The sequence below is a fragment of the Pseudophryne corroboree genome, chromosome 1, assembly GCF_028390025.1.
Source record: "Pseudophryne corroboree isolate aPseCor3 chromosome 1, aPseCor3.hap2, whole genome shotgun sequence".
NCBI lineage: Eukaryota > Metazoa > Chordata > Amphibia > Anura > Myobatrachidae > Pseudophryne > Pseudophryne corroboree.
In genome coordinates, this window is record NC_086444.1 from 761,054,076 (window position 1) to 761,070,411 (window position 16,336).

Genomic DNA, 16,336 nt, shown 5'->3' on the forward strand with positions numbered 1-16,336 from the left:
AGATATATGCAGGTATTTTCCTTTTATAGATTGTTTCAAGATCAGTACGACACGGAAAACACTTCACTCTTATCTGGTAAAGGAGAACTCAGTTACTCACCCTAATATACCCAATCCCCATTGCAGCAGAATCACAAAGGGTCAATGCTTGGGGCTCTCTGTGGCTTGGGAGATAATCACCCTGGCACTGTTTTAGCTCTCTTGATTCTTCAGGTTCACAGTGTTCACAAAGTTTTCAATTACAAAAGATTCCGCACTATCTTGACACTATTTGGATTAAGGGAGGATTATATTTTACCTTAGGTTCTTTAAACATTGACCTCTCAATAAAATATATGTTTGTATTACTGTTTTTAAAAAGAAAACACAGTGAAAAGGATTTGCAACATTTGAACAGTTCCCATGCTTTACTGAGGACACAAGATTATAAATAGCCAATTTACATAATATATAATGTGACACAACAATAAAAGACCTAAATGCAAGACCTAGGGCTTCATGGGTGGTTACCATAGTATTTGTGTACAAAAACACACAATATAAGAAAGTTAACGTTTGTAAATTAAGTTGGATATGTGATTTTAACTAATATAGTTCCACTTGACACCATCATCTTCCCAGACGTCACTGTGACATTGTTGGAGGCCTGAGTTGCTTCACTTACAGTATAAACAAGCAGGAGATGAAGAATTATACACACATGCACTGTTGCACTGTTATTCTATCATATGCATATTGGGAGTAATTCAGATGTGGTTGGCGTTGCTATCACTTCTGCTTTGTAGGAAGCAGCAGCGAAAGCGCTGCATGGTAATGCAGCAGGAAGCATCTATTACAAGCAGACACCTCCTGCAATAGTAAGACAGTGAAGCCGAATGCTGCATCCCAAGTGCAGCGGCAGCTGTGATAGGCACAGTGCTGCCGATCCTCGGGGACTGCAGCCAGCACATGTATTACATACATCTCTGCATGTATGTTTAGAGGGTCGGACTGGCTCACTGGGGAACATGGGAAACCCCAGGTGGACCCCACTGCCTGTGAGCCCATGTCCTCCTTTGATGATCAGGTTCCAGACTATCCTAGTGCATTATACATATGTTACTGCACAGGACTATGGTGTATTTTCTACAGATTGGGAATGGAATCCCGGCGGCCAGGATCCTGGAAGCCAATATACCAACACCGGGATTCCGGCTGTCAGGATGCTGGCAGCGGGGCGAACACTAGATAGCCCCTTGCAGGCTCACTGCAGTCACCACACTGTGGACTCAGCAAGCCACAGGTTCTATTCCCACTCTATAGGTGTCATGGACATTAGCCCTGGTGCAGCTGTCAGCATTTTCGGCAGGCGGGATTCTGGCGTTGGTATTCTGACCGCTGGGATATTAACTACATCCCTTTTCTACAGTGCATTACTGTTAATTTCTTTATAGGTTTCTATGTTTCAGAATGTGTGCTGATTATGTGTAAGTTTTTGGTTAGCAATCAGGGCCATCTTTGTCACGGATACCCCTTTTCCACCTGTAGCACGGGTCGCAGCCGGGTTGGTGATCACACGATCTCCCAGCGCCGCCCTTCCATACACTGTGAACGGGAGCCGTGTCGCCTCAACACGGCTCCCGTTCACACTACACAGCTTACCGGGTTGAACACGTGTACAACCCGGTAGGATTCCCGGATCACTTGATCCGGGAATTTGCCGGGGGGGGGGGGGGCGTTTCCACTAGGAGAAAACATGGGTAAGTGCGCACACCCGCGCATTTACCCGTGTTTTTAAAGGTAGTGGAAAAGGGGTATGAGTTAACCCAGACAGTTGCTTATGGCACCAGAGTGTAAGGAGCGCCTAAGCACATGAGTAACACAATTTCCTTATTCAGTGTTTTGATTATCATCACAGCACTACTACACTGAACACGTTCATACCTGCAAAACTGCTGGTTTGAACTTGTAATGGGATTAGGCTATGGCTTTGAACTACTGTATATCTCAGTACCAAACTGGGACAGCATTGCTCCAGGGAGTGGCAGGACACTGAATGGCATGTGTTTACTAGAGCACTTAGAACTTACACACTGGCTCTATAAGCAACCCAACCCAATATACTCATGACAATTGACAGTAGTATGCTGCAAAAGGTTTATGTATTAAAATGGTTTGATTAATAAAGAAAATGATTCTGGAACTTCTGTTGGTTTTGCAATAGATTGTCCAATATAAATTAAGTCGAGCCAAACAACAAAGATTATATACAGTTTAAAGGTTAAATAATTATATAATAGTTGCAATTTTTATGAAGTATAGTAGCACTCTTTTTGTTGGTTTAGGCATATTAAGGAGAGGGTAGTCCCAAAATTCTTACATTCTGCCAAGCTCCTGAAGTATGTACACTTGGAAATGTTATTAGTAGCTCTTCCAGGAAACTTTTACTTACTAGATTTATGGTCCTTAATGGTTTTATTGATTTGCAATAATTGCTTCTAGGAATATATAGCATTAAGCATATGTTTAAGTATAGGAATTACATAAAAAATAGACTTCGAACAGGATAATAAAGTCTAACACAAAACAGTAATGATAGTGTGGGTTGTAAAAAGAAAGTGCAAATGGACAAATAGATAAATCTTGTGTTAATACGCCCATATGTCTGCTTTACTAAATACTTGAAATATACAGTCAATCTTGTTTTTAAAAAATACTACTTAATGTTTTTAAAGGTACTGTATAGACATGTTGTTACATACGTACTGTACATATTTGCTAGAGTACTGTAGTTTCCTTTAATATGTTTGGCATATATAGTTGTATTAGGTATCAGTTTTGAGTTACTGAATTTGTTCACAATTGAAATCATATTTTTAAGAAGCCAGGTAAGATGTGATGTATATATTATAATTTACAGCAACAATCTTCAAAGGTTAGATGACAGCAATTTTTTATTCACTATGGTTGCCAGGTATATGGGTCTGACATTAACATTGTCCAATGCGGGTGGTCTTCAGTTTGCCGGCTATCGGGAACCCGGCGCACAGTATACCGGCACCGGAATCCCGACAGCCGGCATACTGACACCTTTTTTCCCTCTTGGGTTTCCACAACCCCCCTGGAGGGATAGTAGATAGCGTGGCGCGCATAGAGTGCCACCGTGTCCGCAAGGGGCTCATTTGCGCTCGTCCAGCTGTCGGTATGCCAGCAGTCGGGATTCCGGTGCCGGTATGCTGGCCGCTGGGAGCCCGGCTTCCGGCATACCCTACTACACCCGTCTAATGCTAATGTCATTTTTCAAGATCAGTTGGAGATGATACAACAAAATAGTGCTGCTGTAGGTTAGGTCCATGCTCCCCATGAGGTTTTGCTGCCCACACACAAGCATAATAGCTGCACTTACTGAATTTACTTACTTTGCAGCTGCTGATGTAGTGGCAGAGTCTTCAGCGCTGGTGTGATTTCTTCATGTATTGCACATTTGCCCCCTCTTCTGATATAATGGCTCTGTGTCATCAGGTATAATAATACGCTTCAACTGGATAATCTACAGATTCTTACTATCATTAATTTCCTTTAGGCACTTTTTGCATACTGTAATTCTTTTTTCATTTTTATTGTTGCATTACTTGTAATCTTACATTTCTTACATGATTGAGCTTAAGTCTCATGCAAAAAACATAAATTACAATATGTTAATTTAATTTATTGTTGTTGTTTTCACTGTATACAGATGGGTCCACATTTATCTTGACCTTTAATAGGATTAACTGAGACTGGCCATTCGGACTTAATCCCCTGCTGTAATGACTTAATCCCCTGCTGTATTGTTCTCTGTATTGTATTGCAGCTGACAACAATAGATGAAGGGTTTATGCTAATAAATCATGTTGTGCCTAGGCGCAGAAAACTAGTCAAGATAACCGTGGACCCATCTGTATTGTATAAGGCACTAAACTAATTAATGATTTACCTTGCATGACAGTGGGGAAATTCAGTTGTTAGCACCGGCAGCTGGTTCTCCTGTGCGCCCGGCAGATCTATTCAATTGTTGCTCCAGTCAGAAGTGAACAGCTTCTGACGCCGAGGGTGATGAGCTGAAATGTGCAAAAAGTAACCTATTTGGTCACCAAACATCACTTTTCGTGATTGCACCCATTAGTTTAGTCTGCTTTAGCTGATTTACATGTCTAAAAGTGACACTAATGGGCACGATAAGCAGAATCAATTGAATATCGCCCCTGCCATCTCCCATCACTTTAGACGGAAGATTGGACGGCGATAATATTTGAATTCCCCCCATTAGGTGCAGTGGCAATTAGTTTTCCTTGCTCAGTACAATTGTAGTTCATTGTGAATTTCCATGACTTATATTTGTATACATTTGCCTTCTTTCTTTCTGTGTATTAGGTCTGTTACTCTGTTAAGGAATTTTCATAAAATTTTATACCTGAAGCATGTGAGATGGCTGTAGATTTTTTATTTGTGTTCTAGATGATGTTCTAAAACTCTAGCTTCTGTTTTTGTTCTTGCTCAGGAACTGCAGCCAATTTTGCTTTAAACAGCATAAAGATAGAAAATACAAGCTATTTTACAGCCATCCTCGGATTACCCACACATTACTGTTTTATTTATTTCATACTTATTTGTAATAGCCACTGCTTTTATCGGGAAACATCAAACTCTCTGTGTCTTATCTTTCATTGCCTTAGAAATGTTGCCCATAAAATGAATACAGGGGAGAATTTATTTTGCTTATTCACTTCTCTTATGTCTTGGTTGTGTACAAACTTAAAGTAATGTTCTTTGGGAAACAAGCAGATGAGTTTCAGGTTAAATAGGATCATTTAGGCCAAGACAGACGAGGAAGAGATCATAAGGTCAGAGCACACAAATTTATCAAGATGGGATAATGTCTGACAGGTGTCTACAGATGAAATGGATACATTGTAATGGATTGGTATGTACAAATGTTTGCTTGTCCCTCTAGAACAAATAGAGATATTTTATTGTTTGCATCTCTCGTGTCCCAATTCTTACACATTTTCATTAAGTACATGCCAGAAGCAAGAGCTGTAGAAGAATAATCAAAAACGCTGTGCTTGTAGGGTCATCACCGGCAATGCAGACAGTGTCATATTATAATGAGGTCAGGCTGTTGGAAAGCTGACTGTGAGAAATGTAACCCAGTAATAAAAAGAAGACATAATATAAAATAAATCATGTGTGCATCTTTCATTGGAACATTTAGAGACAAACAAAAGTGGCCACAACATATCAAAGCTGTTGAACTTATAACAACTTACAAAGATCATTTATGGCATAATAGTTGAAAATGACCCACTCAACATGAACGACTCAACATGAACGACTCAACATGACCCACTCACTGAGTTGCCTTGTGATCAATATAAGCATGTTCCTTTTAACTTATAAAAATCTAAGGGGGACATTTACTAAGCAGTGATAAGAGTGGAGAAGTGAGCCAGTGGAGAAGTTGCCCATGGCAACCAATCAGCACTGAAGTAACATCTATCATTTGCATATTATAAAATTATACAGAGCTTCTGATTGGTTGATGGGGCAACTTCTCCACTGGCTCACTTCTCCGCTGTTATCACTGCTTAGTAAATGTCCCCCTAAATCCTTTACTAAAATCCAATAGCCATGATAAATACCCAAGAAAGTATGTTTGTGGAAAAAAAAAGAAAAAAAAGCTTTGGGTGAGGATTGCTCAACATGCGGCCCTAGAGCTGTTGTAGCGCTACACATCCCAAAATGCACTGCTACTGTTTTAGCATTCCATAATAGCAAAACTGTTGCAGGGAATGCTGGGATGTGTAGTTCACAACAGCTGGGGGATGCATGTTGAACATAAGTAGCAGAGGTCAGTCAGTTTATTTAGATAATTTAAGCAATCATGCTGCTGCTGACTGTTTGCATGTTCCCATAAAATAATTTAAAGTGCAAAACAAAATAATAATTCATTATTAATAATATAAATTCAGTTTCCAAAAGACCTGAAATTGCTGCCCACCTGAGGGGATTACTTTCGTGTACTGCACTCAGCCCTGCCCACCATTGCTGCAGAGCTTTAGCCACAGACTGCACCACATCCCACTCCTCTTGTGTGTAAATGGGGTAATCGCAATATAAATGTGCAAAGCTAAAGGCTGAATACTTTCATATAGAAGTGACTTTAATATCTATAATAATTTTGCTGAGCAAAGGATTTCCGTAAGCTGAGAATAGTTAAATACCATGGTTGTAGATGGGCTTGACCTGATGAAACATTGTGCAGTAAAACATTTGTTCAATATGGGCCTTGTGAGACGAGAGTAATGGTTGGTGCTTCATAACTGTACATTTCATGGAGATCAGACTTTATTTGCCTGTTCATTCCTCCCTCCCCTTATTTTTATTTTTGTACACTTGGCTTGTTGTGGCAGTGTGTGGTCTACCAGTTTTGGTACTCTTTTGTTTCAGTCCATTTTGCTTCTAGTTGTATGGCATTGCTGTTACTACCCTGCAAGGAGTTTTAGTCATATCACCCATCCGGAGTCATATGAGGCAGTATGATATGAAAGGGCTGAAAGCCCAGTTAACAGTGACTATCGCTCCCCAATTTATCTCTATTGTTCAATGCACATGATAGATGCATTGGCATGGGGATGGCTGTTGCAACCCAATGTTAGGCTCCCTTTAACTGATCCCCTACCCAACACATGATATTTGTGTTGAGGCATTTACACATGCATTTAAAAGTTTCATGGTTGTTTTATTACCCGTAGTAGTCCTGGTCTGTCCATACTTTATGCATCACCATCCTATATATAAAAGGCTAGTGCGGGTCTTCGCCTTTGTGGAGGGAGTTTAAGTGTTTTGCACGCTAGCGGCCAGTAGACGGTGCCTAGCAGAGCAATTCAAGTGTTGCTCCATTCGGGCTCTCAAAGGTGCTGGCGCTGAAATTACAGCTATGTTATTCCATCATTGTGACGGGCTGGTAACTAGTTAGTTATAGATGTTATAAATTAATATTAACAATTCTGTCTTAAATATATTCTACAACTAGTTATAATGCCCATTCTGTTCTCAAAGTTCTGTGACCTTCCAAAACCTACTGACTAGCTATTGTACCTAAGTATAAGCTAAATTACAGGCAATATGATAATCGAAACATCCTTCAACAAACTCGGCCTATGTTTATTTTTGTTTTAAGTACTTAAACTTACAGTACTTTGAATGCTCCACAAACATGCTCAGTAAGAAATAATCTTACAACATCAGTTTTTAAATTATTGGCATTATTTCAAATACTAATAGTGAGTCGCTTTGGCAAACTAATTTATTGCTAAAGTGACTCTAATGCTTCACATAATGCAACATTTTATAGTTTCAACCAGCCTGAAAACATACTTCAAAACATTTAACACAGCATTAAACTCATCTCAATATTTAGAGCTTGCCGATATAAATAAACCCTAATAGAATAATAGCTGTCCCATGTGATTTCTTTGCATATGATGTTATATTGTATCTTCAGCAAGTACTAATAGTTACTGTCATTTTTCTTCTTTATAAAAATATCTTTTGTTAATTTGAACAATATTAATGGTGTTTTAAGAGAAGAACTTCCATTAAAATACCATGTACATAAAGTTGATCTTTGCAATTTATCAAACAATAAAAAGAAAACACTTTCATATTTTTTTAGTATACTGCTCCTCTATTGAATTATCTTTAATATTTTCTTGTATCCACTGGGCGTCACTGATGCTGTGTATGCAACAGAGACTATAGTATATAGGGCCTAATTCAGAGTTGATCGCAGCAGCAAATTTGTTAGCAGTTTGGCAAAACCATGTGCACTGCAGGGGGGACAGATATAACATGTGCAGAGAGTTTGATTTGGGTGGGGTGTGTTCAAACTGAAATCTAAATTGCAGTGTAAAAATAAAGCAGCCAGCATTTACCCTGCACAGAAACAAAATAACCCACCGAATCTAACTCTCTGCACATGTTATATCTGCCCCCCCTGCAGTACACATGGTTTTGCCCAACTGCTAACAAATTTGCTGCTACGATCAGGTTTGAATTACCCCCATAGCCCGAGCTATTACTCATAAGTGCAACTTTCTTAGTAACCAGTAATGTATCTTAAGCGTGACTCCAAGTTTCCAAAAAAGATTGCATGAGCAGAAATTGTGGCTCTATAAGTACATATTAGTTGATAATGCTGTTTCTGCTCAAATTAACTATAGCTTATTAAGGGTTAATACAGTTACCAATACTAAATGGCTTTTTGCCTGTGGTTATTGTCTGGAGCCAGAAACTAACACTACTATGCAATGAGTGCTGCACCTCCAATTGCCAGATATCTGGAGCCTGAAACCAACACAATTGGAGTTATCACCAATGCCCAGAGCCAGGAATTAGCACAAAAGGCGAGATGTAATAGCATCTGAGATTGCTGAAGGTTCGGGTTGCTGAATGATCTCAGACTTTTGTTAAAGCGGCAGTCATTTACAAGGCAAAACCATAATGACATTTGCTTTACCGCTCAGTGATGATAGTGGTGGGGTGAGGACATGATGATGCAAATTTTGTAATCATAGCCCCGCAAGTTGGTTCAGGGAGGGTAATATATTCTTTTGTGAGCCTTGGAGATAGAGCAAGTTCTGTACACTAACAGCTACAATTGTTATTTCACTGCCTCAAGTGATTTATCCACTGTTATTTGGCCAAGGTCATCTTTACCTTCTGTGTCATGCAATTGTTTTGTATCTCTGCAGTATACAGACTGAGAACTGTTATTACTTTATATATAAAAAACAATGGTCAAGGTAATGAGTGTTTTATGCAAGTTGCCAGTAGAGGTTCCCACATTTTTGTACAGAAATAAAGGTGTATATTCACTGTATGCAGAGTTGTATGCATATTCATGGTGCACTGCCCCCATCTGTATGCTTAGCCAGACTCACATATCCAGGGTACATTTGCAACAATCTATACCCGATACCCGGTGCAAATTATTATATGGCTGAAGAAAGACTTTTTTTTACTCTCACACCCATCTCTACATAGCCTGCAATTCCATTGTCAGATTTTCACTGAAATTTACATACATGAGAACATGCTATTATAGCAGTTACCCCTCTTTAATGGAGCTGTCATTGAAATGCATATGTCTGTAAGGAAACAGACCTTATACACTCTGCCAACAGGCATTACTGTACAATCAAATCAGCACCAGAACAGTAATACTTTAGTAAATGTGGATGGATATATACCAGTAAAGCATCCACTGACAGGTATAAAAATTTGTTATGGCATCTCTTATGCAGCCTTGTTGTCTTTGATGCAACTGGTAGAACAAGTCTTTTTGTAATTTTGTAGTAAATATCACAGCAATGCTTTTAAATATAGTATGTTTATGACTTAGAAAGTTTTACTTATTCAATGTTCTATTTGAAGGTTGACAGTACTTAATGCTTCTATTTGCACCTTAAAAGGTAATTGCTGAGTGATGTAAATGTATCTGGAAGTTCTTGAGAACAGGCTTGAAAACCATTGACTTGAAGACTCAACCAAATAATGTAGCATAATTTATATTATTGCACTGCATACTGCAAATTACTGGAATAATGCCTAATACTTAAAATACATCTTCTCCATTGTGTTTCCTTTCTTGTTGAAATCCCAGTAACTCATTTTCTTCTGACACTTGACAGCTATATTGGAAACAACAAACCTTCCTTAACCACTTCTTCAATAATGGAAACACACTGTAGGCTGAACTGATACAGTAGGTTGTATATGTAGCTAGGGTAGGTCAGTTATTTTATCTGTAAAACTATAGCCATAGAGTGTTTCTGAGTTTCTGCAGACACTTTTGGATACAATCCTGGAAATGAGTAGAGCGCCAGGAGCTACAATATAACAATATCCTCCAAAATGACTATAATTTTGCACCATCATTCTGAATGGAGTTTCACCGTACAACCTGCACAGCCAAGTGTATGCAGTGTAGGTTTTTCCTTGCAGTTTTATAAACTGTTGTGTTAGGTTGGGGGCTGTAACGCCGGTGGTTGGGATCCCGGAGGTCATCATCCCGAGCATGGGATCCCGGCCACCAGAATGCCGGGGGTGTGAGCACAACGGAGCCCCTTGCGGGCTTGCTGTGCTCGCCACGCTCACCACAGGTTCTGTTCCCGCTCTATGGATGTCGTGGACACCCACAAGTGGGAATAGCCCCTGTTTACTGGTATTCTGGCTGGAGGCATTGTTAGTGGTCGGGATTCCCATCTATTATGTGAATTTCACATGCCTAATAGTAATAAATGCACTCACCAAATATACGCACTTTTAAATCCTACCCATTATACACCTACAAAACATTAGTAAAAAAACTGAACTTAAATACTTACCATTATTAAAGTGTCGCATTCCTAACCCTTTTTAAAGGCAAAATTAATTTCATAGATCCAAAACCTGACATTATTTTAGCAGTAATTACAGTCAGTAATCGCAGCTCTGTAAGACAGATGTTGAGCATAGGAAAGGCAATATCCCATGATACACCCTTGGGGATTAGCCTCCTATTCTTACCGTGCTTCAGGACTGAGATGAAAAGCTGCTGGTCTGATAAAATCTTTAATATTCCTCAGTACTTGTGGTGGTGATTCTGCATATTAGTTTAAGCTTCTATCACAAAATGTTGTCACATTGCAGTGTTTGGAGTGGATATAGAAAAATGATAGTTATGTCACTGATGTACTGTAGAGGTGCATGCTGTTCTCTCTCCAATGCTGTAAAGCACATTTACATAGTAATAATATTAGAGAAATGGACAAATCTGCAATAATAATTCAGGTTTGAAGTGTCCCTTGACATTTAGGAAAGATAAGGGTTTCTTACATAAATTCATCACATATGCTCCACTAAGAATTCTTCTCAGCTGTTTCACTCTTTTCAGGTATGCATTGGCAGGCCTGAACTTGATTAAATATGGAATTAAATGTCCCATTTCAAATATAGCGCAAGTTCACTCTTGTGTTTTTGTGAAGAATAATGTTCTCTGAAAATTATTTTTTGAAGTGGCTGGTGAAATATTTATTACTGCTTGAGTGAGTAACTGTTTATCTTATTAGGCAAAAATAACAGCCAATGCCCATTGCAGGCTGTGGGGATTAACAAATAGAAAGAATCCCTACATTTCATGAAAACTAATTTTTTCAGGATTTAGCGCTCTTATTCCTTTGATAAATAGGCCCCTTATTGTTAAACATAAGTGCATTTGCTTGATGTAAAGCTGGGTTTCCCAAACACTGCCATTACAGGCCAGGTTTTAAGGATATCCATGCTTGAGTTCAGATGGTTAAATCAAATTGACAAAGGTACTAATAAAGTCACCTGTGCTCGCATATGGATATCCTTAAGTCCTGGACTGTTTGGGAAACTCTTGTGTAAAGTGTTTATGCAAATTTCACACAATTTGAATATTCAGAATTTGAATCTACTGTATATTTAGAGTTGCATACATCTTGCCATTTTGACCCTTTGTGCTTAAAGAGGTGGATCGGTGTATTAACATGCAAGCCTATGGGGGTCATTCCAACCCGATAGCTCACTGCAGTTTATCGCAGCGATCGGGTCGGAACTGCGCATGCGCCGGAGCCGTGTTGTGCCAGCGCATGCCAACCATCGTTACCTAGCGATTGCATCTGAGGAAGAGGAGGTCGCTGGGCGGAAGGAGGCTGGACGGCGGCATTAAGCCGCCGTTAAGGGGGCGTGGTCCAGCCAATGCAGGCGTGGCCAGACCATTTGGGGGAAAGGCCGCGGTGGCTGCATGATGTCACACGCAGCCACTGCGCCCCGGGCAGCGAAGAGGTTCTCCCAGCCAGCCGCAGGAGCTACGCTGGCCGGGAGTAACTCCTGAGATGCAAAAGCGTCGCCGCTGTGTGATGCTTTTGCATTTCTGTGGGGGAAGGGGCGGCACTGACATGCGGGGCGGACTAGCCCTGTGCTGGGCGCCCCCCCGTATGTCTGAGTGCCTGTACTAAATTTAGCACAGCTACGATCAACTCGGAATGACCCCCTATGTCTCCTTATTGTATGTAAGGACATATAGACAGAGTTTAAAAACACCCCATTGATTTTCATCTTATTTTGAATGAAACTGATCTTTAAACAGAAATGTTTCCAGATATAAAATTTTGCACATGCATATGAGAAATTCAAGGAGAAATGTTGGCGTTCATGATGATAATTGTTGCATCTTTGCCCCAGACACGATGTGGTAGATTTACAGGTGGACCTTTTTAAGATGCTATAATTTTAACTGTAAATCAGACTGAAACAGTCTAACAATAAGCAGCTGTATAAAAATTAGACAGATAATGTGGGAGCTTTCCCTGTAAGACAGTCAGCAATGGCCCTCAAGAGCAGAGACCAGATGACAAGGAACCACATAGACATCAACCTGACCCCTTTTTGCTATATACATATCTGTCTGTTCCTGAACTTAGCACTGTTATGTTTCCTAAATTAAACTGGGTTTGATTAATCAATTGATGTAAAATGCTTATTTTATGTTATCTAGATATTGATATAGTAGTATGACATACAGTAAGAATTCAACACTTTATATGGTTTATTAATGTACTCTAGTCCATTATTTCTGTGAATGCTCTTGACCTTCTCAAATAACAAACATATAATTAATTTATTTAAATGTAAAAATTGTTTATGTTACTATTTTAAATGACAAATTAAATGTTTGACTTTAGTTTTAATTCTACGCATTATAAACAACTTTTAATTTGCTGATTCCCAATCCTAACAGATTTTGAGCTTGGATATTACAAAAAAAGTCTAATCAAAAGTTGTAGAATTCAAGTCAAATTTTGGGTTCATTTTCATTTACACACGTGATTATGCTGCGTATATTGGTAAACCCACTGAATTTATAGGTGAAATATTGTAAAGGATACTTTTTGGCACATAAGTATTGGGTATACTGTTAGACTTATTAGAATTGCATTAAGTTGACTGTCACACTTTGGCAGGAAAATTGTTTTATCTGTTATTTGTACTTTATACGAATGAATTGATAAAATGAACAAGTGAATTTATGTGAAGTACTGTTTTTAGAAGTACTGTATAAAACGTTGCATTACAGTATCTGTAAAATGTAAGTATCCCTAGGATGTATTAGGGGATACTGTGTCCAGTTCTGGAGACCCTATCTCCAGAAGGATATAAATACATTAGAGAGTGTACAAAGAAGGGCAACTAAAATGGTGCATGGCCTACATCACAAAACGTACCCGGAAAGGCTAAAAGATCTTAACATGTATAGTTTGGAGGAGAGAAGGGAAAGGGGAGACATGATAGAAACTTTCAAATATATCAAGGGTCTTAACAAAGTTCAGGAGGGAAACATTCTTCAAAGGAAGAGAAGTATTAGAACTCAAGGACATACACTGAAACTGGAGGGGGGGAGGTTCAGGGGAAATTTAAGGAAAAATTACTTCACAGAAAGGGTAGTGGATAAGTGGAATAGTCTCCCATCAGAGGTGGTAGAGGCTAAGACTGTAGAGCAATTTAAACATGCTTGGGACAGGCATATGAATATCCTTACAAAGAATTAAGGTTCAAAAAGGATTGAGATTACCTAAAGGATAAAAAAAAAGGGGCAGACTAGATGGGCCAAGTGGTTCTTATCTGCCGTCAAATTCTATGTTTCTATGTTTCAATACTGCAGCAGATACTGCAGCAGATACTGTATCTCCCATTTCTGGTCATCATAACAGCCCTCATAGCTGTCTATGTGGCTGCTATGTTGCAAGATTTATCAGGCTCGCATTAAGGCTTTTGGAGTTAGTCATTGTAGCCTATAGGCTACAGATCCCACAATTTACAGCAAAGAAGCACGCGGGGGTCCTGATACAGCAAGTAAAGTGATTACGGTGACTTTGCTTTTACACTTCGCAGTTATGCGCTCATACATCCCGACAGTACACAGTTTCTTATTTTCAAAATAAGCGGTGACAAGAAATTATAATTATCATGTCTAAAACCTGATAATTACTAAATAGGCTATACAGTACTTTTTATTGTGTAGTATGGTTAAGTTTATTTATTATGTATTTATTAACAGTTTGTTATATAGCGCAGCATATTCCATTGCGCTTTACAATTAGAACGACAGTAAAAGAACAAAACTGGGCAAAAACAGACAGACATAAAGGTAGGAAGGCCATGCTCAATTAGCAGTCAGTAGATAGCCAATATATTACTTGGCACCAATCTTTTGTTTGATAATTCTGGAAAATACAATATCTGACTGACATAATTTTGTTAATTTAATCTTTTTACTTCACCCCAAACACCTCTACCACACTGCTCCTCTACCCCGGCTTCTGTAACTGTGGTTTAGATATATTCTTTGTCTGTACTGCCCTCCATTCCAGTATCACACATAAAGTGACAGTTATGCTTTCCTCTTGATCAAGACAAATGGGCAGCAGCTGAGTTCTTGTACTGGTACAGGGAATGGGATTTCAAACTGAACCTATAACAGGAGACTAGATTATTCTTGCAAAATGATTTGTGATTATTATCAACTGAAGTAAATCATTGGCTGTAGTTGTGTATATAGTTGCGGTTGTGGTTGCAAATGTTTCTTGTTCTGCTTCTCAGAGATAGTGGAATTGGTATGTTAGAGGAAAATGTGGGATATTTGTTGGGGAGCCATGACAGAAGGTCAGAGGTTTGAAAAAAGGACTTTCTCAGTCCAATGTAGTGTCTATAGGTAGTTGCTCCTTAGATAAATTGGTCATCATTTTATTGATGTAAATAGACTCTGGGATCCCAAGTCCACAGATTTAATAAAATATGTGAAATATGGGCAAAGGCTCTAATGTGAAATTTCATAGTATCCATAGTATTTTCTATAATATTACAAAAGTCATTGTTGAAAGTTTAATATATATCATTTGAAAGGTGTAATGTGAAAAATGAAATATTTTGAAAATACACTTGTATTGATGATGGTGCATTTCTTTTGTAAAGTACATTCACTTTTTGTAAACAGTGGTAATTGATCCATGTAGTTTGTTTTATTCTGCAGCAATGAGGTCGGTGCACAGGGAATGTTAAAAAAAAAAGGAGATTACTCATACCATAAGTAAAGTGCTTGGGCTGTTTTCCAAACAATTTTCAGCTATATATTTTCTATCTTCCAAACATTCCAAGAGTAGTGAAGCATCATAATCGCAGTATATCAGATATTGCAGCGGCAACCACAATTAAATTAAAAACTGTTACACTGTAAAACAAACAATGTAAATGGAAAAGGCAATGTTTTGTAATTGAAATAAAATAAGTTTTGTTTTTAAAAACCTTTCAAAAATCAACAAACTAGAGAATATATCTGTTGAACAGTACAACAAGATGTTTTTATATAGACAAACTAGTCAAAATAACAACTTTCCAAAATAATACAAAAGAACACTACAGAATCTTCCATAATCAATACTAACATTTTAGGCAATAAAACAAAACCAAAGATACAGTTGCAGCCAAAAACGGATGAGTTTATTCCAACAAACAGTGCACGACTCAAGAATCTGTAAGCAAAGTTCTATATACAGTACTGCATTTTATCATATACCAAGGTCAACACAGTATACTGTAGTGTACAGTATATTTAACATTTACAGTGTATATCAACTGTAACTATGTAGCAGGTTTAAAATGTCCTGTCTTTAGAGGCTACCTTAGTGACAGTAGCAAATGTATATATGTATACTAGTTGAAGTACCTGGCGTTGCCCGTGTTTACATTTTCCAGTTATTACGTTATCAATGATTTGGATGTAACTGTCCACATATGAAAAATAATCAGTAGCTTAGTAGCTCTTCCAACACACCCATGAATTTGCTGCCCAGTGTTGTTTTTGGGGTGTCGCCGGCAGCCCTGATTGACAGCTTTTCTTTCTGTCCAGTATTTTAATCACTTTTCCATTGTGATATGGGTTTAAAGTTTTCCTTCTGTTATTACAATTGCTATTTCAAGGCTTTTTAGTACACAACATTTTTTGTCTTCTCACCTCCATTTTTGTCAGTTATTTTAGTTTACTGATTTATGGTTATTTTTGCCAGTTATTTAAGGTCATTGAGTTATGGTTATTTCTGTCAGTTATTACAGTTTATACATTTTTTATCCACATCCCTCCAGTGGAAGGCCCAGAACAGGCTCCATGTGTCAAAGTTCTGCCCAGCATACACCAACAGGAGGTCTGACTGGGACCCCAACTCCCTAGTATGTCTTCTGGGATTTAATGTTACCA

General features: G+C 38.6%; 1 protein-coding gene across 4 annotated transcripts in view; it reads left to right on the forward strand.

The window, feature by feature from the left end:
• The window catches only part of CCSER1 (coiled-coil serine rich protein 1), a 1,413,620-nt gene that overhangs the window by 1,285,445 nt on the left and 111,839 nt on the right, over positions 1-16,336 (forward strand). The window lies entirely within an intron of this gene.